The following is an 18,829-nucleotide window of genomic DNA, read 5'->3' on the forward strand; positions in this document are numbered from 1 at the left end:
AATTTCATAAGGCTCAGCCATAAAGCAAAGCCTGCCAAAATTAGATTCAACTCATGTTTGTTCCTCTCCACGGAAGTCTTTAGTAAAAGGCGAAAGACTTGTGCGTTATGAAGAGAAACCAGAGTCAGCATGGCCCTCTGTTCGAGAGCAGCGGAGGAGCCTCTCCGTCACAGTCACCACCTACGCGGTGGGCCTCTCTTTGCTTTCCGCATGTCAGATTCTAGTATACAACATTCCCACCACGCCGCCATCTGCCAACCAAAATTATACAAGTCTTTATTTGCTCCTGCCCTGACTAGTGATTGGCTTTTAAGCCTTTTTAAGCGATACATCCCTGAACCAATTACATTGGGTCCAAAAAGCTGACTCTGCTTTCTCACCAAGTCTCCCAGAGGATCTTGAGTGAAAACCAGTTTCAGTTTTTGACAAACGCTTCTGATTCAATTTGGAATCCAGTTGAAGCTCATTGTGACCCCGTGCAGAGTCATGCATGATCACTTCACAAGGCAGTGAGTCATCAGAGCGGTTTTGCACACTTGTCAAACTCTGCCAGGCCATTCCCTCAGTTTCATTGACCCAGTGTAGAATTCACCTTTAAAACTCCACAATTGTTTGCTTTTCTACAAGGTAAGAACAGAGTGCACCGTTCCCAGCGGCACTGCAATGCTAGGTTGATGCGTGGAGAGAAGGGAGCAAGCTCCAAATTTCTGCTCCTCTTGCCAAAAATCTGCTTAATATGTAGTCCTCATATAGAGGACATATCAGATATTAAACTGATAAGAACAGATACTACACTTGATCTTAGCCAAAAGGCCGAGAAGCGATAATCCACAAGTGTTGGATGTCCACGCCAAGCTCTTGGCGCAAATCTCCCTTGCTGTGGTACCCCGTTTGTAGGTGTGCATAACAATGGCTGCTGCTCATCACCTCCCCTAAGCTCTCCTTTGTGGACACTTGATTTCTGACCTAGACAATTCTTTGACTTTTCACAATTTCATAAGGCTCAGCCATAAAGCAAAGCCTGCCAAAAATAGATTCAACTCTAGTTTGTTCCTCTCCACGGAAGTCTTTAGTAAAAGGCGAAAGACTTGTGCGTTATGAAGAGAAACCAGAGTCAGCATGGCCCTCTGTTCGAGAGCAGCGGAGGAGCCTCTCGGTCACAGTCACCACCTACGCGGTGGGCCTCTCTTTGCTTTCCGCATGTCAGATTCTAGTATACAACATTCCCACCACGCCCCCATCTGCCAACCAAAATTATACAAGTCTTTATTTGCTCCTGCCCTGACTAGTGATTGGCTTTTAAGCCTTTTTAAGCGATACATCCCTGAACCACTTACATTGGGTCCAAAAAGTTGACTCTGCTTTCTCACCAAGTCTCCCAGAGGATCTTGAGTGAAAACCAGTTTCAGTTTTTGACAAACGCTTCTGATTCAATTTGGAATCCAGTTGAAGCTCATTGTGACCCCGTGCAGAGTCATGCATGATCACTTCACAAGGCAGTGAGTCATCAGAGCGGTTTTGCACACTTGTCAAACTCTGCCAGGCCATTCCCTCAGTTTCATTGACCCAGTGTAGAATTCACCTTTAAAACTCCACAATTGTTTGAGTGTTTGCTTTTCTACAAGGTAAGAACAGAGTGCACCGTTCCCAGCGGCACTGCAATGCTAGGTTGATGCGTGGAGAGAAGGGAGCAAGCTCCAAATTTCTGCTCCTCTTGCCAAAAATCTGCTTAATATGTAGTCCTCATATAGAGGACATATCAGATATTAAACTGAAAAGAACAGATACTACACTTGATCTTAGCCAAAAGGCCGAGAAGCGATAATCCACAAGTGTTGGATGTCCACGCCAAGCTCTTGGCGCAAATCTCCCTTGCTGTGGTACCCTGTTTGTAGGTGTGCATAACAATGGCTGCTGCTCATCACCTCCGCCTAAGCTCTCCTTTGTGGACACTTGATTTCTGACCTAGACAATTCTTTGACTTTTCACAATTTCATAAGGCTCAGCCATAAAGCAAAGCCTGCCAAAATTAGATTCAACTCATGTTTGTTCCTCTCCACGGAAGTCTTTAGTAAAAGGCGAAAGACTTGTGCGTTATGAAGAGAAACCAGAGTCAGCATGGCCCTCTGTTCGAGAGCAGCGGTGGAGCCTCTCGGTCACAGTCACCACCTACGCGGTGGGCCTCTCTTTGCTTTCCGCATGTCAGATTCTAGTATACAACGTTCCCACCACGCCGCCATCTGCCAACCAAAATTATACAAGTCTTTATTTGCTCCTGCCCTGACTAGTGATTGGCTTTTAAGCCTTTTTAAGCGATACATCCCTGAACCAATTACATTGGGTCCAAAAAGCTGACTCTGCTTTCTCACCAAGTCTCCCAGAGGATCTTGAGTGAAAACCAGTTTCAGTTTTTGACAAACGCTTCTGATTCAATTTGGAATCCAGTTGAAGCTCATTGTGACCCCGTGCAGAGTCATGCATGATCACTTCACAAGGCAGTGAGTCATCAGAGCGGTTTTGCACACTTGTCAAACTCTGCCAGGCCATTCCCTCAGTTTCATTGACCCAGTGTAGAATTCACCTTTAAAACTCCACAATTGTTTGAGTGTTTGCTTTTCTACAAGGTAAGAACAGAGTGCACCGTTCCCAGCGGCACTGCAATGCTAGGTCGATGCGTGGAGAGAAGGGAGCAAGCTCCAAAAATCTGCTTAATATGTAGTCCTCATATAGAGGACATATCAGATATTAAACTGAAAAGAACAGATACTACACTTGATCTTAGCCAAAAGGCCGAGAAGCGATAATCCACAAGTGTTGGATGTCCACGCCAAGCTCTTGGCGCAAATCTCCCTTGCTGTGGTACCCCGTTTGTAGGTGTGCATAACAATGGCTGCTGCTCATCACCTCCGCCTAAGCTCTCCTTTGTGGACACTTGATTTCTGACCTAGACAATTCTTTGACTTTTCACAATTTCATAAGGCTCAGCCATAAAGCAAAGCCTGCCAAAATTAGATTCAACTCATGTTTGTTCCTCTCCACGGAAGTCTTTAGTAAAAGGCGAAAGACTTGTGCGTTATGAAGAGAAACCAGAGTCAGCATGGCCCTCTGTTCGAGAGCAGCGGTGGAGCCTCTCGGTCACAGTCACCACCTACGCGGTGGGCCTCTCTTTGCTTTCCGCATGTCAGATTCTAGTATACAACGTTCCCACCACGCCGCCATCTGCCAACCAAAATTATACAAGTCTTTATTTGCTCCTGCCCTGACTAGTGATTGGCTTTTAAGCCTTTTTAAGCGATACATCCCTGAACCAATTACATTGGGTCCAAAAAGCTGACTCTGCTTTCTCACCAAGTCTCCCAGAGGATCTTGAGTGAAAACCAGTTTCAGTTTTTGACAAACGCTTCTGATTCAATTTGGAATCCAGTTGAAGCTCATTGTGACCCCGTGCAGAGTCATGCATGATCACTTCACAAGGCAGTGAGTCATCAGAGCGGTTTTGCACACTTGTCAAACTCTGCCAGGCCATTCCCTCAGTTTCATTGACCCAGTGTAGAATTCACCTTTAAAACTCCACAATTGTTTGAGTGTTTGCTTTTCTACAAGGTAAGAACAGAGTGCACCGTTCCCAGCGGCACTGCAATGCTAGGTTGATGCGTCGAGAGAAGGGAGCAAGCTCCAAATTTCTGCTCCTCTTGCCAAAAATCTGCTTAATATGTAGTCCTCATATAGAGGACATATCAGATATTAAACTGAAAAGAACAGATACTACACTTGATCTTAGCCAAAAGGCCGAGAAGCGATAATCCACAAGTGTTGGATGTCCACGCCAAGCTCTTGGCGCGAATCTCCCTTGCTGTGGTACCCCGTTTGTAGGTGTGCATAACAATGGCTGCTGCTCATCACTTCCGCCTAAGCTCTCCTTTGTGGACACTTGATTTCTGACCTAGACAATTCTTTGACTTTTCACAATTTCATAAGGCTCAGCCATAAAGCAAAGCCTGCCAAAATTAGATTCAACTCATGTTTGTTCCTCTCCACGGAAGTCTTTAGTAAAAGGCGAAAGACTTGTGCGTTATGAAGAGAAACCAGAGTCAGCATGGCCCTCTGTTCGAGAGCAGCGGTGGAGCCTCTCGGTCACAGTCACCACCTACGCGGTGGGCCTCTCTTTGCTTTCCGCATGTCAGATTCTAGTATACAACGTTCCCACCACGCCGCCATCTGCCAACCAAAATTATACAAGTCTTTATTTGCTCCTGCCCTGACTAGTGATTGGCTTTTAAGCCTTTTTAAGCGATACATCCCTGAACCAATTACATTGGGTCCAAAAAGCTGACTCTGCTTTCTCACCAAGTCTCCCAGATGATCTTGAGTGAAAACCAGTTTTAGTTTTTGACAAACGCTTCTGATTCAATTTGGAATCCAGTTGAAGCTCATTGTGACCCCGTGCAGAGTCATGCATGATCACTTCACAAGGCAGTGAGTCATCAGAGCGGTTTTGCACACTTGTCAAACTCTGCCAGGCCATTCCCTCAGTTTCATTGACCCAGTGTAGAATTCACCTTTAAAACTCCACAATTGTTTGCTTTTCTACAAGGTAAGAACAGAGTGCACCGTTCCCAGCGGCACTGCAATGCTAGGTCGATGCGTGGAGAGAAGGGAGCAAGCTCCAAATTTCTGCTCCTCTTGCCAACAATCTGCTTAATATGTAGTCCTCATATAGACGACATATCAGATATTAAACTGAAAAGAACAGATACTACACTTGATCTTAGCCAAAAGGCCGAGAAGCGATAATCCACAAGCGTTGGATGTCCACGACAAGCTCTTGGCGCAAATCTCCCTTGCTGTGGTACCCCGTTTGTAGGTGTGCATAACAATGGCTGCTGCTCATCACCTCCGCCTAAGCTCTCCTTTGTGGACACTTGATTTCTGACCTAGACAATTCTTTGACTTTTCACAATTTCATAAGGCTCAGCCATAAAGCAAAGCCTGCCAAAAATAGATTCAACTCTAGTTTGTTCCTCTCCACGGAAGTCTTTAGTAAAAGGCGAAAGACTTGTGCGTTATGAAGAGAAACCAGAGTCAGCATGGCCCTCTGTTCGAGAGCAGCGGTGGAGCCTCTCGGTCACAGTCACCACCTACGCGGTGGGCCTCTCTTTGCTTTCCGCATGTCAGATTCTAGTATACAACATTCCCACCACGCCCCCATCTGCCAACCAAAATTATACAAGTCTTTATTTGCTCCTGCCCTGACTAGTGATTGGCTTTTAAGCCTTTTTAAGCGATACATCCCTGAACCACTTACATTGGGTCCAAAAAGCTGACTCTGCTTTCTCACCAAGTCTCCCAGAGGATCTTGAGTGAAAACCAGTTTCAGTTTTTGACAAACGCTTCTGATTCAATTTGGAATCCAGTTGAAGCTCATTGTGACCCCGTGCAGAGTCATGCATGATCACTTCACAAGGCAGTGAGTCATCAGAGCGGTTTTGCACACTTGTCAAACTCTGCCAGGCCATTCCCTCAGTTTCATTGACCCAGTGTAGAATTCACCTTTAAAACTCCACAATTGTTTGAGTGTTTGCTTTTCTACAAGGTAAGAACAGAGTGCACCGTTCCCAGCGGCACTGCAATGCTAGGTCGATGCGTGGAGAGAAGGGAGCAAGCTCCAAATTTCTGCTCCTCTTGCCAAAAATCTGCTTAATATGTAGTCCTCATATAGAGGACATATCAGATATTAAACTGAAAAGAACAGATACTACACTTGATCTTAGCCAAAAGGCCGACAAGCGATAATCCACAAGTGTTGGATGTCCACGCCAAGCTCTTGGCGCAAATCTCCCTTGCTGTGGTACCCCGTTTGTAGGTGTGCATAACAATGGCTGCTGCTCATCACCTCCGCCTAAGCTCTCCTTTGTGGACACTTGATTTCTGACCTAGACAATTCTTTGACTTTTCACAATTTCATAAGGCTCAGCCATAAAGCAAAGCCTGCCAAAAATAGATTCAACTCATGTTTGTTCCTCTCCACGGAAGTCTTTAGTAAAAGGCGAAAGACTTGTGCGTTATGAAGAGAAACCAGAGTCAGCATGGCCCTCTGTTTGAGAGCAGCGGTGGAGCCTCTCGGTCACAGTCACCACCTACGCGGTGGGCCTCTCTTTGCTTTCCGCATGTCAGATTCTAGTATACAACATTCCCACCACGCCGCCATCTGCCAACCAAAATTATACAAGTCTTTATTTGCTCCTGCCCTGACTAGTGATTGGCTTTTAAGCCTTTTTAAGCGATACATCCCTGAACCAATTACATTGGGTCCAAAAAGCTGACTCTGCTTTCTCACCAAGTCTCCCAGAGGATCTTGAGTGAAAACCAGTTTCAGTTTTTGACAAACGCTTCTGATTCAATTTGGAATCCAGTTGAAGCTCATTGTGACCCCGTGCAGAGTCATGCATGATCACTTCACAAGGCAGTGAGTCATCAGAGCGGTTTTGCACACTTGTCAAACTCTGCCAGGCCATTCCCTCAGTTTCGTTGACCCAGTGTAGAATTCACCTTTAAAACTCCACAATTGTTTGCTTTTCTACAAGGTAAGAACAGAGTGCACCGTTCCCAGCGGCACTGCAATGCTAGGTCGATGCGTGGAGAGAAGGGAGCAAGCTCCAAATTTCTGCTCCTCTTGCCAAAAATCTGCTTAATATGTAGTCCTCATATAGAGGACATATCAGATATTAAACTGATAAGAACAGATACTACACATGATCTTAGCCAAAAGGCCGAGAAGCGATAATCCACAAGCGTTGGATGTCCACAGCAATCTCTTGGCGCAAATCTCCCTTGCTGTGGTACCCCGTTTGTAGGTGTGCATAACAATGGCTGCTGCTCATCACCTCCGCCTAAGCTCTCCTTTGTGGACACTTGATTTCTGACCTAGACAATTCTTTGACTTTTCACAATTTCATAAGGCTCAGCCATAAAGCAAAGCCTGCCAAAAATAGATTCAACTCATGTTTGTTCCTCTCCACGGAAGTCTTTAGTAAAAGGCGAAAGACTTGTGCGTTATGAAGAGAAACCAGAGTCAGCATGGCCCTCTGTTCGAGAGCAGCGGTGGAGCCTCTCGGTCACAGTCACCACCTACGCGGTGGGCCTCTCTTTGCTTTCCGCATGTCAGATTCTAGTATACAACATTCCCACCACGCCGCCATCTGCCAACCAAAATTTTACAAGTCTTTATTTGCTCCTGCCCTGACTAGTGATTGGCTTTTAAGCCTTTTTAAGCGATACATCCCTGAACCAATTACATTGGGTTCAAAAAGCTGACTCTGCTTTCTCACCAAGTCTCCCAGAGGATCTTGAGTGAAAACCAGTTTCAGTTTTTGACAAACGCTTCTGATTCAATTTGGAATCCAGTTGAAGCTCATTGTGAACCTGTGCAGAGTCATGAATGATCACTTCACAAGGCAGTGAGTCATCAGAGCGGTTTTGCACACTTGTCAAACTCTGCCAGGCCAATCCCTCAGTTCCATTGACCCAGTGTAGAATTCACCTTTAAAACTCCACAATTGTTTGCTTTTCTACAAGGTAAGAACAGAGTGCACCGTTCCCAGCCGCACTGCAATGCTAGGTCGATGCGTGGAGAGAAGGGAGCAAGCTCCAAATTTCTGCTCCTCTTGCCAAAAATCTGCTTAATATGTAGTCCTCATATAGAGGACATATCAGATATTAAACTGATAAGAACAGATACTACACTTGATCTTAGCCAAAAGGCCGAGAAGCGATAATCCACAAGTGTTGGATGTCCACGCCAAGCTCTTGGCGCAAATCTCCCTTGCTGTGGTACCCCGTTTGTAGGTGTGCATAACAATGGCTGCTGCTCATCACCTCCGCCTAAGCTCTCCTTTGTGGACACTTGATTTCTGACCTAGACAATTCTTTGACTTTTCACAATTTCATAAGGCTCAGCCATAAAGCAAAGCCTGCCAAAATTAGATTCAACTCATGTTTGTTCCTCTCCACGGAAGTCTTTAGTAAAAGGCGAAAGACTTGTGCGTTATGAAGAGAAACCAGAGTCAGCATGGCCCTCTGTTCGAGAGCAGCGGTGGAGCCTCTCGGTCACAGTCACCACCTACGCGGTGGGCCTCTCTTTGCTTTCCGCATGTCAGATTCTAGTATACAACGTTCCCACCACGCCGCCATCTGCCAACCAAAATTATACAAGTCTTTATTTGCTCCTGCCCTGACTAGTGATTGGCTTTTAAGCCTTTTTAAGCGATACATCCCTGAACCAATTACATTGGGTCCAAAAAGCTGACTCTGCTTTCTCACCAAGTCTCCCAGATGATCTTGAGTGAAAACCAGTTTTAGTTTTTGACAAACGCTTCTGATTCAATTTGGAATCCAGTTGAAGCTCATTGTGACCCCGTGCAGAGTCATGCATGATCACTTCACAAGGCAGTGAGTCATCAGAGCGGTTTTGCACACTTGTCAAACTCTGCCAGGCCATTCCCTCAGTTTCATTGACCCAGTGTAGAATTCACCTTTAAAACTCCACAATTGTTTGCTTTTCTACAAGGTAAGAACAGAGTGCACCGTTCCCAGCGGCACTGCAATGCTAGGTCGATGCGTGGAGAGAAGGGAGCAAGCTCCAAATTTCTGCTCCTCTTGCCAACAATCTGCTTAATATGTAGTCCTCATATAGACGACATATCAGATATTAAACTGAAAAGAACAGATACTACACTTGATCTTAGCCAAAAGGCCGAGAAGCGATAATCCACAAGCGTTGGATGTCCACGACAAGCTCTTGGCGCAAATCTCCCTTGCTGTGGTACCCCGTTTGTAGGTGTGCATAACAATGGCTGCTGCTCATCACCTCCGCCTAAGCTCTCCTTTGTGGACACTTGATTTCTGACCTAGACAATTCTTTGACTTTTCACAATTTCATAAGGCTCAGCCATAAACCAAAGCCTGCCAAAAATAGATTCAACTCTAGTTTGTTCCTCTCCACGGAAGTCTTTAGTAAAAGGCGAAAGACTTGTGCGTTATGAAGAGAAACCAGAGTCAGCATGGCCCTCTGTTCGAGAGCAGCGGTGGAGCCTCTCGGTCACAGTCACCACCTACGCGGTGGGCCTCTCTTTGCTTTCCGCATGTCAGATTCTAGTATACAACATTCCCACCACGCCCCCATCTGCCAACCAAAATTATACAAGTCTTTATTTGCTCCTGCCCTGACTAGTGATTGGCTTTTAAGCCTTTTTAAGCGATACATCCCTGAACCACTTACATTGGGTCCAAAAAGCTGACTCTGCTTTCTCACCAAGTCTCCCAGAGGATCTTGAGTGAAAACCAGTTTCAGTTTTTGACAAACGCTTCTGATTCAATTTGGAATCCAGTTGAAGCTCATTGTGACCCCGTGCAGAGTCATGCATGATCACTTCACAAGGCAGTGAGTCATCAGAGCGGTTTTGCACACTTGTCAAACTCTGCCAGGCCATTCCCTCAGTTTCATTGACCCAGTGTAGAATTCACCTTTAAAACTCCACAATTGTTTGAGTGTTTGCTTTTCTACAAGGTAAGAACAGAGTGCACCGTTCCCAGCGGCACTGCAATGCTAGGTCGATGCGTGGAGAGAAGGGGGCAAGCTCCAAATTTCTGCTCCTCTTGCCAAAAATCTGCTTAATATGTAGTCCTCATATAGAGGACATATCAGATATTAAACTGAAAAGAACAGATACTACACTTGATCTTAGCCAAAAGGCCGAGAAGCGATAATCCACAAGTGTTGGATGTCCACGCCAAGCTCTTGGCGCAAATCTCCCTTGCTGTGGTACCCCGTTTGTAGGTGTGCATAACAATGGCTGCTGCTCATCACCTCCGCCTAAGCTCTCTTTTGTGGACACTTGATTTCTGACCTAGATAATTCTTTGACTTTTCACAATTTCATAAGGCTCAGCCATAAAGCAAAGCCTGCCAAAAATAGATTCAACTCATGTTTGTTCCTCTCCACGGAAGTCTTTAGTAAAAGGCGAAAGACTTGTGCGTTATGAAGAGAAACCAGAGTCAGCATGGCCCTCGGTTTGAGAGCAGCGGTGGAGCCTCTCGGTCACAGTCACCACCTACGCGGTGGGCCTCTCTTTGCTTTCCGCATGTCAGATTCTAGTATACAACATTCCCACCACGCCGCCATCTGCCAACCAAAATTATACAAGTCTTTATTTGCTCCTGTCCTGACTAGTGATTGGCTTTTAAGCCTTTTTAAGCGATACATCCCTGAACCAATTACATTGGGTCCAAAAAGCTGACTCTGCTTTCTCACCAAGTCTCCCAGAGGATCTTGAGTGAAAACCAGTTTCAGTTTTTGACAAACGCTTCTGATTCAATTTGGAATCCAGTTGAAGCTCATTGTGACCCCGTGCAGAGTCATGCATGATCACTTCACAAGGCAGTGAGTCATCAGAGCGGTTTTGCACACTTGTCAAACTCTGCCAGGCCATTCCCTCAGTTTCATTGACCCAGTGTAGAATTCACCTTTAAAACTCCACAATTGTTTGCTTTTCTACAAGGTAAGAACAGAGTGCACCGTTCCCAGCGGCACTGCAATGCTAGGTCGATGCGTGGAGAGAAGGGAGCAAGCTCCAAATTTCTGCTCCTCTTGCCAAAAATCTGCTTAATATGTAGTCCTCATATAGAGGACATATCAGATATTAAACTGATAAGAACAGATACTACACATGATCTTAGCCAAAAGGCCGAGAAGCGATAATCCACAAGCGTTGGATGTCCACAGCAATCTCTTGGCGCAAATCTCCCTTGCTGTGGTACCCCGTTTGTAGGTGTGCATAACAATGGCTGCTGCTCATCACCTCCGCCTAAGCTCTCCTTTGTGGACACTTGATTTCTGACCTAGACAATTCTTTGACTTTTCACAATTTCATAAGGCTCAGCCATAAAGCAAAGCCTGCCAAAATTAGATTCAACTCATGTTTGTTCCTCTCCACGGAAGTCTTTAGTGAAAGGCGAAAGAATTGTGCGTTATGAAGAGAAACCAGAGTCAGCATGGCCCTCTGTTCGAGAGCAGCGGTGGAGCCTCTCGGTCACAGTCACCACCTACGCGGTGGGCCTCTCTTTGCTTTCCGCATGTCAGATTCTAGTATACAACGTTCCCACCACGCCGCCATTTGCCAACCAAAATTATACAAGTCTTTATTTGCTCCTGCCCTGACTAGTGATTGGCTTTTAAGCCTTTTTAAGCGATACATCCCTGAACCAATTACATTGGGTCCAAAAAGCTGACTCTGCTTTCTCACCAAGTCTCCCAGATGATCTTGAGTGAAAACCAGTTTTAGTTTTTGACAAACGCTTCTGATTCAATTTGGAATCCAGTTGAAGCTCATTGTGACCCCGTGCAGAGTCATGCATGATCACTTCACAAGGCAGTGAGTCATCAGAGCGGTTTTGCACACTTGTCAAACTCTGCCAGGCCATTCCCTCAGTTTCATTGACCCAGTGTAGAATTCACCTTTAAAACTCCACAATTGTTTGCTTTTCTACAAGGTAAGAACAGAGTGCACCGTTCCCAGCGGCACTGCAATGCTAGGTCGATGCGTGGAGAGAAGGGAGCAAGCTCCAAATTTCTGCTCCTCTTGCCAACAATCTGCTTAATATGTAGTCCTCATATAGACGACATATCAGATATTAAACTGAAAAGAACAGATACTACACTTGATCTTAGCCAAAAGGCCGAGAAGCGATAATCCACAAGCGTTGGATGTCCACGACAAGCTCTTGGCGCAAATCTCCCTTGCTGTGGTACCCCGTTTGTAGGTGTGCATAACAATGGCTGCTGCTCATCACCTCCGCCTAAGCTCTCCTTTGTGGACACTTGATTTCTGACCTAGACAATTCTTTGACTTTTCACAATTTCATAAGGCTCAGCCATAAAGCAAAGCCTGCCAAAAATAGATTCAACTCTAGTTTGTTCCTCTCCACGGAAGTCTTTAGTAAAAGGCGAAAGACTTGTGCGTTATGAAGAGAAACCAGAGTCAGCATGGCCCTCTGTTCGAGAGCAGCGGTGGAGCCTCTCGGTCACAGTCACCACCTACGCGGTGGGCCTCTCTTTGCTTTCCGCATGTCAGATTCTAGTATACAACATTCCCACCACGCCCCCATCTGCCAACCAAAATTATACAAGTCTTTATTTGCTCCTGCCCTGACTAGTGATTGGCTTTTAAGCCTTTTTAAGCGATACATCCCTGAACCACTTACATTGGGTCCAAAAAGCTGACTCTGCTTTCTCACCAAGTCTCCCAGAGGATCTTGAGTGAAAACCAGTTTCAGTTTTTGACAAACGCTTCTGATTCAATTTGGAATCCAGTTGAAGCTCATTGTGACCCCGTGCAGAGTCATGCATGATCACTTCACAAGGCAGTGAGTCATCAGAGCGGTTTTGCACACTTGTCAAACTCTGCCAGGCCATTCCCTCAGTTTCATTGACCCAGTGTAGAATTCACCTTTAAAACTCCACAATTGTTTGAGTGTTTGCTTTTCTACAAGGTAAGAACAGAGTGCACCGTTCCCAGCGGCACTGCAATGCTAGGTCGATGCGTGGAGAGAAGGGAGCAAGCTCCAAAAATCTGCTTAATATGTAGTCCTCATATAGAGGACATATCAGATATTAAACTGAAAAGAACAGATACTACACTTGATCTTAGCCAAAAGGCCGACAAGCGATAATCCACAAGTGTTGGATGTCCACGCCAAGCTCTTGGCGCAAATCTCCCTTGCTGTGGTACCCCGTTTGTAGGTGTGCATAACAATGGCTGCTGCTCATCACCTCCGCCTAAGCTCTCCTTTGTGGACACTTGATTTCTGACCTAGACAATTCTTTGACTTTTCACAATTTCATAAGGCTCAGCCATAAAGCAAAGCCTGCCAAAAATAGATTCAACTCATGTTTGTTCCTCTCCACGGAAGTCTTTAGTAAAAGGCGAAAGACTTGTGCGTTATGAAGAGAAACCAGAGTCAGCATGGCCCTCTGTTTGAGAGCAGCGGTGGAGCCTCTCGGTCACAGTCACCACCTACGCGGTGGGCCTCTCTTTGCTTTCCGCATGTCAGATTCTAGTATACAACATTCCCACCACGCCGCCATCTGCCAACCAAAATTATACAAGTCTTTATTTGCTCCTGCCCTGACTAGTGATTGGCTTTTAAGCCTTTTTAAGCGATACATCCCTGAACCAATTACATTGGGTCCAAAAAGCTGACTCTGCTTTCTCACCAAGTCTCCCAGAGGATCTTGAGTGAAAACCAGTTTCAGTTTTTGACAAACGCTTCTGATTCAATTTGGAATCCAGTTGAAGCTCATTGTGACCCCGTGCAGAGTCATGCATGATCACTTCACAAGGCAGTGAGTCATCAGAGCGGTTTTGCACACTTGTCAAACTCTGCCAGGCCATTCCCTCAGTTTCGTTGACCCAGTGTAGAATTCACCTTTAAAACTCCACAATTGTTTGCTTTTCTACAAGGTAAGAACAGAGTGCACCGTTCCCAGCGGCACTGCAATGCTAGGTCGATGCGTGGAGAGAAGGGAGCAAGCTCCAAATTTCTGCTCCTCTTGCCAAAAATCTGCTTAATATGTAGTCCTCATATAGAGGACATATCAGATATTAAACTGATAAGAACAGATACTACACATGATCTTAGCCAAAAGGCCGAGAAGCGATAATCCACAAGCGTTGGATGTCCACAGCAATCTCTTGGCGCAAATCTCCCTTGCTGTGGTACCCCGTTTGTAGGTGTGCATAACAATGGCTGCTGCTCATCACCTCCGCCTAAGCTCTCCTTTGTGGACACTTGATTTCTGACCTAGACAATTCTTTGACTTTTCACAATTTCATAAGGCTCAGCCATAAAGCAAAGCCTGCCAAAAATAGATTCAACTCATGTTTGTTCCTCTCCACGGAAGTCTTTAGTAAAAGGCGAAAGACTTGTGCGTTATGAAGAGAAACCAGAGTCAGCATGGCCCTCTGTTCGAGAGCAGCGGTGGAGCCTCTCGGTCACAGTCACCACCTACGCGGTGGGCCTCTCTTTGCTTTCCGCATGTCAGATTCTAGTATACAACATTCCCACCACGCCGCCATCTGCCAACCAAAATTTTACAAGTCTTTATTTGCTCCTGCCCTGACTAGTGATTGGCTTTTAAGCCTTTTTAAGCGATACATCCCTGAACCAATTACATTGGGTTCAAAAAGCTGACTCTGCTTTCTCACCAAGTCTCCCAGAGGATCTTGAGTGAAAACCAGTTTCAGTTTTTGACAAACGCTTCTGATTCAATTTGGAATCCAGTTGAAGCTCATTGTGAACCTGTGCAGAGTCATGAATGATCACTTCACAAGGCAGTGAGTCATCAGAGCGGTTTTGCACACTTGTCAAACTCTGCCAGGCCAATCCCTCAGTTCCATTGACCCAGTGTAGAATTCACCTTTAAAACTCCACAATTGTTTGCTTTTCTACAAGGTAAGAACAGAGTGCACCGTTCCCAGCCGCACTGCAATGCTAGGTCGATGCGTGGAGAGAAGGGAGCAAGCTCCAAATTTCTGCTCCTCTTGCCAAAAATCTGCTTAATATGTAGTCCTCATATAGAGGACATATCAGATATTAAACTGATAAGAACAGATACTACACTTGATCTTAGCCAAAAGGCCGAGAAGCGATAATCCACAAGTGTTGGATGTCCACGCCAAGCTCTTGGCGCAAATCTCCCTTGCTGTGGTACCCCGTTTGTAGGTGTGCATAACAATGGCTGCTGCTCATCACCTCCGCCTAAGCTCTCCTTTGTGGACACTTGATTTCTGACCTAGACAATTCTTTGACTTTTCACAATTTCATAAGGCTCAGCCATAAAGCAAAGCCTGCCAAAATTAGATTCAACTCATGTTTGTTCCTCTCCACGGAAGTCTTTAGTAAAAGGCGAAAGACTTGTGCGTTATGAAGAGAAACCAGAGTCAGCATGGCCCTCTGTTCGAGAGCAGCGGTGGAGCCTCTCGGTCACAGTCACCACCTACGCGGTGGGCCTCTCTTTGCTTTCCGCATGTCAGATTCTAGTATACAACGTTCCCACCACGCCGCCATCTGCCAACCAAAATTATACAAGTCTTTATTTGCTCCTGCCCTGACTAGTGATTGGCTTTTAAGCCTTTTTAAGCGATACATCCCTGAACCAATTACATTGGGTCCAAAAAGCTGACTCTGCTTTCTCACCAAGTCTCCCAGATGATCTTGAGTGAAAACCAGTTTTAGTTTTTGACAAACGCTTCTGATTCAATTTGGAATCCAGTTGAAGCTCATTGTGACCCCGTGCAGAGTCATGCATGATCACTTCACAAGGCAGTGAGTCATCAGAGCGGTTTTGCACACTTGTCAAACTCTGCCAGGCCATTCCCTCAGTTTCATTGACCCAGTGTAGAATTCACCTTTAAAACTCCACAATTGTTTGCTTTTCTACAAGGTAAGAACAGAGTGCACCGTTCCCAGCGGCACTGCAATGCTAGGTCGATGCGTGGAGAGAAGGGAGCAAGCTCCAAATTTCTGCTCCTCTTGCCAACAATCTGCTTAATATGTAGTCCTCATATAGACGACATATCAGATATTAAACTGAAAAGAACAGATACTACACTTGATCTTAGCCAAAAGGCCGAGAAGCGATAATCCACAAGCGTTGGATGTCCACGACAAGCTCTTGGCGCAAATCTCCCTTGCTGTGGTACCCCGTTTGTAGGTGTGCATAACAATGGCTGCTGCTCATCACCTCCGCCTAAGCTCTCCTTTGTGGACACTTGATTTCTGACCTAGACAATTCTTTGACTTTTCACAATTTCATAAGGCTCAGCCATAAAGCAAAGCCTGCCAAAAATAGATTCAACTCTAGTTTGTTCCTCTCCACGGAAGTCTTTAGTAAAAGGCGAAAGACTTGTGCGTTATGAAGAGAAACCAGAGTCAGCATGGCCCTCTGTTCGAGAGCAGCGGTGGAGCCTCTCGGTCACAGTCACCACCTACGCGGTGGGCCTCTCTTTGCTTTCCGCATGTCAGATTCTAGTATACAACATTCCCACCACGCCCCCATCTGCCAACCAAAATTATACAAGTCTTTATTTGCTCCTGCCCTGACTAGTGATTGGCTTTTAAGCCTTTTTAAGCGATACATCCCTGAACCACTTACATTGGGTCCAAAAAGCTGACTCTGCTTTCTCACCAAGTCTCCCAGAGGATCTTGAGTGAAAACCAGTTTCAGTTTTTGACAAACGCTTCTGATTCAATTTGGAATCCAGTTGAAGCTCATTGTGACCCCGTGCAGAGTCATGCATGATCACTTCACAAGGCAGTGAGTCATCAGAGCGGTTTTGCACACTTGTCAAACTCTGCCAGGCCATTCCCTCAGTTTCATTGACCCAGTGTAGAATTCACCTTTAAAACTCCACAATTGTTTGAGTGTTTGCTTTTCTACAAGGTAAGAACAGAGTGCACCGTTCCCAGCGGCACTGCAATGCTAGGTCGATGCGTGGAGAGAAGGGGGCAAGCTCCAAATTTCTGCTCCTCTTGCCAAAAATCTGCTTAATATGTAGTCCTCATATAGAGGACATATCAGATATTAAACTGAAAAGAACAGATACTACACTTGATCTTAGCCAAAAGGCCGAGAAGCGATAATCCACAAGTGTTGGATGTCCACGCCAAGCTCTTGGCGCAAATCTCCCTTGCTGTGGTACCCCGTTTGTAGGTGTGCATAACAATGGCTGCTGCTCATCACCTCCGCCTAAGCTCTCCTTTGTGGACACTTGATTTCTGACCTAGACAATTCTTTGACTTTTCACAATTTCATAAGGCTCAGCCATAAAGCAAAGCCTGCCAAAATTAGATTCAACTCATGTTTGTTCCTCTCCACGGAAGTCTTTAGTAAAAGGCGAAAGACTTGTGCGTTATGAAGAGAAACCAGAGTCAGCATGGCCCTCTGTTCGAGAGCAGCGGTGGAGCCTCTCGGTCACAGTCACCACCTACGCGGTGGGCCTCTCTTTGCTTTCCGCATGTCAGATTCTAGTATACAACGTTCCCACCACGCCGCCATCTGCCAACCAAAATTATACAAGTCTTTATTTGCTCCTGCCCTGACTAGTGATTGGCTTTTAAGCCTTTTTAAGCGATACACCCCTGAACCAATTACATTGGGTCCAAAAAGCTGACTCTGCTTTCTCACCAAGTCTCCCAGAGGATCTTGAGTGAAAACCAGTTTCAGTTTTTGACAAACGCTTCTGATTCAATTTGGAATCCAGTTGAAGCTCATTGTGACCCCGTGCAGAGTCATGCATGATCACTTCACAAGGCAGTGAGTCATCAGAGCGGTTTTGCACACTTGTCAAACTCTGCCAGGCCATTCCCTCAGTTTCATTGACCCAGTGTAGAATTCACCTTTAAAACTCCACAATTGTTTGAGTGTTTGCTTTTCTACAAGGTAAGAACAGAGTGCACCGTTCCCAGCGGCACTGCAATGCTAGGTTGATGCGTCGAGAGAAGGGAGCAAGCTCCAAATTTCTGCTCCTCTTGCCAAAAATCTGCTTAATATGTAGTCCTCATATAGAGGACATATCAGATATTAAACTGAAAAGAACAGATACTACACTTGATCTTAGCCAAAAGGCCGAGAAGCGATAATCCACAAGTGTTGGATGTCCACGCCAAGCTCTTGGCGCGAATCTCCCTTGCTGTGGTACCCCGTTTGTAGGTGTGCATAACAATGGCTGCTGCTCATCACTTCCGCCTAAGCTCTCCTTTGTGGACACTTGATTTCTGACCTAGACAATTCTTTGACTTTTCACAATTTCATAAGGCTCAGCCATAAAGCAAAGCCTGCCAAAATTAGATTCAACTCATGTTTGTTCCTCTCCACGGAAGTCTTTAGTAAAAGGCGAAAGACTTGTGCGTTATGAAGAGAAACCAGAGTCAGCATGGCCCTCTGTTCGAGAGCAGCGGAGGAGCCTCTCCGTCACAGTCACCACCTACGCGGTGGGCCTCTCTTTGCTTTCCGCATGTCAGATTCTAGTATACAACATTCCCACCACGCCCCCATCTGCCAACCAAAATTATACAAGTCTTTATTTGCTCCTGCCCTGACTAGTGATTGGCTTTTAAGCCTTTTTAAGCGATACATCCCTGAACCACTTACATTGGGTCCAAAAAGCTGTCTCTGCTTTCTCACCAAGTCTCCCAGAGGATCTTGAGTGAAAACCAGTTTCAGTTTTTGACAAACGCTTCTGATTCAATTTGGAATCCAGTTGAAGCTCATTGTGACCCCGTGCAGAGTCATGCATGATCACTTCACAAGGCAGTGAGTCATCAGAGCGGTTTTGCACACTTGTCAAACTCTGCCAGACCATTCCCTCAGTTTCATTGACCCAGTGTAGAATTCACCTTTAAAACTCCACAATTGTTTGAGTGTTTGCTTTTCTACAAGGTAAGAACAGAGTGCACCGTTCCCAGCGGCACTGCAATGCTAGGTCGATGCGTGGAGAGAAGGGAGCAAGCTCCAAATTTCTGCTCCTCTTGCCAAAAATCTACTTAATATGTAGTACTCATATAGAGGACATATCAGATATTAAACTGAAAAGAACAGATACTACACTTGATCTTAGCCAAAAGGCCGAGAAGCGATAATCCACAAGTATTGGATGTCCACGCCAAGCTCTTGGCGCAAATCTCCCTTGCTGTGGTACCCCGTTTGTAGGTGTGCATAACAATGGCTGCTGCTCATCACCTCCGCCTAAGCTCTCCTTTGTGGACACTTGAT

General features: G+C 45.6%; 36 non-coding genes and 2 pseudogenes across 36 annotated transcripts; all 38 read right to left on the reverse strand.

Annotated features, from left to right (window-relative positions):
* Positions 1 to 10: 10 nt before the first annotated feature.
* On the reverse strand, positions 11 to 127 carry LOC128427786 (U5 spliceosomal RNA). Its single transcript, XR_008333634.1, has one exon. It is a non-coding gene; the product is annotated as a U5 spliceosomal RNA (small nuclear RNA).
* Positions 128 to 633: 506 nt separating this feature from the next.
* On the reverse strand, positions 634 to 825 carry LOC128427446 (U2 spliceosomal RNA). Its single transcript, XR_008333349.1, has one exon. It is a non-coding gene; the product is annotated as a U2 spliceosomal RNA (small nuclear RNA).
* A 179-nt stretch (positions 826 to 1,004) lies between these two features.
* On the reverse strand, positions 1,005 to 1,117 carry LOC128427670 (U5 spliceosomal RNA). Its single transcript, XR_008333530.1, has one exon. It is a non-coding gene; the product is annotated as a U5 spliceosomal RNA (small nuclear RNA).
* A 514-nt stretch (positions 1,118 to 1,631) lies between these two features.
* LOC128427594 (U2 spliceosomal RNA) lies at positions 1,632 to 1,823 on the reverse strand. The gene has a single exon (XR_008333483.1). It is a non-coding gene; the product is annotated as a U2 spliceosomal RNA (small nuclear RNA).
* Positions 1,824 to 1,999: 176 nt separating this feature from the next.
* Positions 2,000 to 2,116, reverse strand: LOC128427788 (U5 spliceosomal RNA). Its single transcript, XR_008333635.1, has one exon. It is a non-coding gene; the product is annotated as a U5 spliceosomal RNA (small nuclear RNA).
* A 514-nt stretch (positions 2,117 to 2,630) lies between these two features.
* LOC128427636 (uncharacterized) lies at positions 2,631 to 2,802 on the reverse strand (annotated as a pseudogene).
* A 176-nt stretch (positions 2,803 to 2,978) lies between these two features.
* Positions 2,979 to 3,095, reverse strand: LOC128427789 (U5 spliceosomal RNA). The gene has a single exon (XR_008333636.1). It is a non-coding gene; the product is annotated as a U5 spliceosomal RNA (small nuclear RNA).
* A 514-nt stretch (positions 3,096 to 3,609) lies between these two features.
* LOC128427628 (U2 spliceosomal RNA) lies at positions 3,610 to 3,801 on the reverse strand. Its single transcript, XR_008333514.1, has one exon. It is a non-coding gene; the product is annotated as a U2 spliceosomal RNA (small nuclear RNA).
* Positions 3,802 to 3,977: 176 nt separating this feature from the next.
* Positions 3,978 to 4,094, reverse strand: LOC128427790 (U5 spliceosomal RNA). Its single transcript, XR_008333637.1, has one exon. It is a non-coding gene; the product is annotated as a U5 spliceosomal RNA (small nuclear RNA).
* Positions 4,095 to 4,600: 506 nt separating this feature from the next.
* On the reverse strand, positions 4,601 to 4,792 carry LOC128427619 (U2 spliceosomal RNA). Its single transcript, XR_008333506.1, has one exon. It is a non-coding gene; the product is annotated as a U2 spliceosomal RNA (small nuclear RNA).
* Positions 4,793 to 4,972: 180 nt separating this feature from the next.
* LOC128427671 (U5 spliceosomal RNA) lies at positions 4,973 to 5,085 on the reverse strand. Its single transcript, XR_008333531.1, has one exon. It is a non-coding gene; the product is annotated as a U5 spliceosomal RNA (small nuclear RNA).
* Positions 5,086 to 5,599: 514 nt separating this feature from the next.
* Positions 5,600 to 5,791, reverse strand: LOC128427615 (U2 spliceosomal RNA). The gene has a single exon (XR_008333502.1). It is a non-coding gene; the product is annotated as a U2 spliceosomal RNA (small nuclear RNA).
* A 180-nt stretch (positions 5,792 to 5,971) lies between these two features.
* On the reverse strand, positions 5,972 to 6,084 carry LOC128427725 (U5 spliceosomal RNA). Its single transcript, XR_008333579.1, has one exon. It is a non-coding gene; the product is annotated as a U5 spliceosomal RNA (small nuclear RNA).
* Positions 6,085 to 6,590: 506 nt separating this feature from the next.
* LOC128427958 (U2 spliceosomal RNA) lies at positions 6,591 to 6,782 on the reverse strand. The gene has a single exon (XR_008333789.1). It is a non-coding gene; the product is annotated as a U2 spliceosomal RNA (small nuclear RNA).
* Positions 6,783 to 6,962: 180 nt separating this feature from the next.
* Positions 6,963 to 7,075, reverse strand: LOC128427726 (U5 spliceosomal RNA). The gene has a single exon (XR_008333580.1). It is a non-coding gene; the product is annotated as a U5 spliceosomal RNA (small nuclear RNA).
* A 506-nt stretch (positions 7,076 to 7,581) lies between these two features.
* Positions 7,582 to 7,773, reverse strand: LOC128427946 (U2 spliceosomal RNA). Its single transcript, XR_008333778.1, has one exon. It is a non-coding gene; the product is annotated as a U2 spliceosomal RNA (small nuclear RNA).
* A 176-nt stretch (positions 7,774 to 7,949) lies between these two features.
* LOC128427791 (U5 spliceosomal RNA) lies at positions 7,950 to 8,066 on the reverse strand. Its single transcript, XR_008333638.1, has one exon. It is a non-coding gene; the product is annotated as a U5 spliceosomal RNA (small nuclear RNA).
* Positions 8,067 to 8,572: 506 nt separating this feature from the next.
* Positions 8,573 to 8,764, reverse strand: LOC128427621 (U2 spliceosomal RNA). Its single transcript, XR_008333507.1, has one exon. It is a non-coding gene; the product is annotated as a U2 spliceosomal RNA (small nuclear RNA).
* A 180-nt stretch (positions 8,765 to 8,944) lies between these two features.
* Positions 8,945 to 9,057, reverse strand: LOC128427774 (U5 spliceosomal RNA). Its single transcript, XR_008333623.1, has one exon. It is a non-coding gene; the product is annotated as a U5 spliceosomal RNA (small nuclear RNA).
* Positions 9,058 to 9,571: 514 nt separating this feature from the next.
* Positions 9,572 to 9,763, reverse strand: LOC128427584 (U2 spliceosomal RNA). The gene has a single exon (XR_008333475.1). It is a non-coding gene; the product is annotated as a U2 spliceosomal RNA (small nuclear RNA).
* A 180-nt stretch (positions 9,764 to 9,943) lies between these two features.
* Positions 9,944 to 10,056, reverse strand: LOC128427727 (U5 spliceosomal RNA). The gene has a single exon (XR_008333581.1). It is a non-coding gene; the product is annotated as a U5 spliceosomal RNA (small nuclear RNA).
* Positions 10,057 to 10,562: 506 nt separating this feature from the next.
* On the reverse strand, positions 10,563 to 10,754 carry LOC128427959 (U2 spliceosomal RNA). Its single transcript, XR_008333790.1, has one exon. It is a non-coding gene; the product is annotated as a U2 spliceosomal RNA (small nuclear RNA).
* A 176-nt stretch (positions 10,755 to 10,930) lies between these two features.
* LOC128427955 (U5 spliceosomal RNA) lies at positions 10,931 to 11,047 on the reverse strand. Its single transcript, XR_008333786.1, has one exon. It is a non-coding gene; the product is annotated as a U5 spliceosomal RNA (small nuclear RNA).
* Positions 11,048 to 11,553: 506 nt separating this feature from the next.
* On the reverse strand, positions 11,554 to 11,745 carry LOC128427622 (U2 spliceosomal RNA). Its single transcript, XR_008333508.1, has one exon. It is a non-coding gene; the product is annotated as a U2 spliceosomal RNA (small nuclear RNA).
* Positions 11,746 to 11,925: 180 nt separating this feature from the next.
* Positions 11,926 to 12,038, reverse strand: LOC128427672 (U5 spliceosomal RNA). The gene has a single exon (XR_008333532.1). It is a non-coding gene; the product is annotated as a U5 spliceosomal RNA (small nuclear RNA).
* A 514-nt stretch (positions 12,039 to 12,552) lies between these two features.
* On the reverse strand, positions 12,553 to 12,724 carry LOC128427659 (uncharacterized; annotated as a pseudogene).
* Positions 12,725 to 12,904: 180 nt separating this feature from the next.
* LOC128427728 (U5 spliceosomal RNA) lies at positions 12,905 to 13,017 on the reverse strand. Its single transcript, XR_008333582.1, has one exon. It is a non-coding gene; the product is annotated as a U5 spliceosomal RNA (small nuclear RNA).
* A 506-nt stretch (positions 13,018 to 13,523) lies between these two features.
* Positions 13,524 to 13,715, reverse strand: LOC128427436 (U2 spliceosomal RNA). Its single transcript, XR_008333340.1, has one exon. It is a non-coding gene; the product is annotated as a U2 spliceosomal RNA (small nuclear RNA).
* A 180-nt stretch (positions 13,716 to 13,895) lies between these two features.
* On the reverse strand, positions 13,896 to 14,008 carry LOC128427729 (U5 spliceosomal RNA). Its single transcript, XR_008333583.1, has one exon. It is a non-coding gene; the product is annotated as a U5 spliceosomal RNA (small nuclear RNA).
* A 506-nt stretch (positions 14,009 to 14,514) lies between these two features.
* LOC128427957 (U2 spliceosomal RNA) lies at positions 14,515 to 14,706 on the reverse strand. The gene has a single exon (XR_008333788.1). It is a non-coding gene; the product is annotated as a U2 spliceosomal RNA (small nuclear RNA).
* Positions 14,707 to 14,882: 176 nt separating this feature from the next.
* LOC128427792 (U5 spliceosomal RNA) lies at positions 14,883 to 14,999 on the reverse strand. The gene has a single exon (XR_008333639.1). It is a non-coding gene; the product is annotated as a U5 spliceosomal RNA (small nuclear RNA).
* Positions 15,000 to 15,505: 506 nt separating this feature from the next.
* On the reverse strand, positions 15,506 to 15,697 carry LOC128427623 (U2 spliceosomal RNA). The gene has a single exon (XR_008333509.1). It is a non-coding gene; the product is annotated as a U2 spliceosomal RNA (small nuclear RNA).
* Positions 15,698 to 15,877: 180 nt separating this feature from the next.
* Positions 15,878 to 15,990, reverse strand: LOC128427674 (U5 spliceosomal RNA). The gene has a single exon (XR_008333534.1). It is a non-coding gene; the product is annotated as a U5 spliceosomal RNA (small nuclear RNA).
* Positions 15,991 to 16,504: 514 nt separating this feature from the next.
* On the reverse strand, positions 16,505 to 16,696 carry LOC128427585 (U2 spliceosomal RNA). Its single transcript, XR_008333476.1, has one exon. It is a non-coding gene; the product is annotated as a U2 spliceosomal RNA (small nuclear RNA).
* Positions 16,697 to 16,872: 176 nt separating this feature from the next.
* On the reverse strand, positions 16,873 to 16,989 carry LOC128427793 (U5 spliceosomal RNA). Its single transcript, XR_008333640.1, has one exon. It is a non-coding gene; the product is annotated as a U5 spliceosomal RNA (small nuclear RNA).
* A 514-nt stretch (positions 16,990 to 17,503) lies between these two features.
* LOC128427629 (U2 spliceosomal RNA) lies at positions 17,504 to 17,695 on the reverse strand. The gene has a single exon (XR_008333515.1). It is a non-coding gene; the product is annotated as a U2 spliceosomal RNA (small nuclear RNA).
* A 176-nt stretch (positions 17,696 to 17,871) lies between these two features.
* LOC128427794 (U5 spliceosomal RNA) lies at positions 17,872 to 17,988 on the reverse strand. The gene has a single exon (XR_008333641.1). It is a non-coding gene; the product is annotated as a U5 spliceosomal RNA (small nuclear RNA).
* Positions 17,989 to 18,502: 514 nt separating this feature from the next.
* Positions 18,503 to 18,694, reverse strand: LOC128427605 (U2 spliceosomal RNA). Its single transcript, XR_008333493.1, has one exon. It is a non-coding gene; the product is annotated as a U2 spliceosomal RNA (small nuclear RNA).
* Positions 18,695 to 18,829: the final 135 nt, after the last annotated feature.

Source organism: Pleuronectes platessa, chromosome 21 (assembly GCF_947347685.1).
Source record: "Pleuronectes platessa chromosome 21, fPlePla1.1, whole genome shotgun sequence".
Classification (NCBI taxonomy): Eukaryota; Metazoa; Chordata; class Actinopteri; order Pleuronectiformes; family Pleuronectidae; genus Pleuronectes; species Pleuronectes platessa.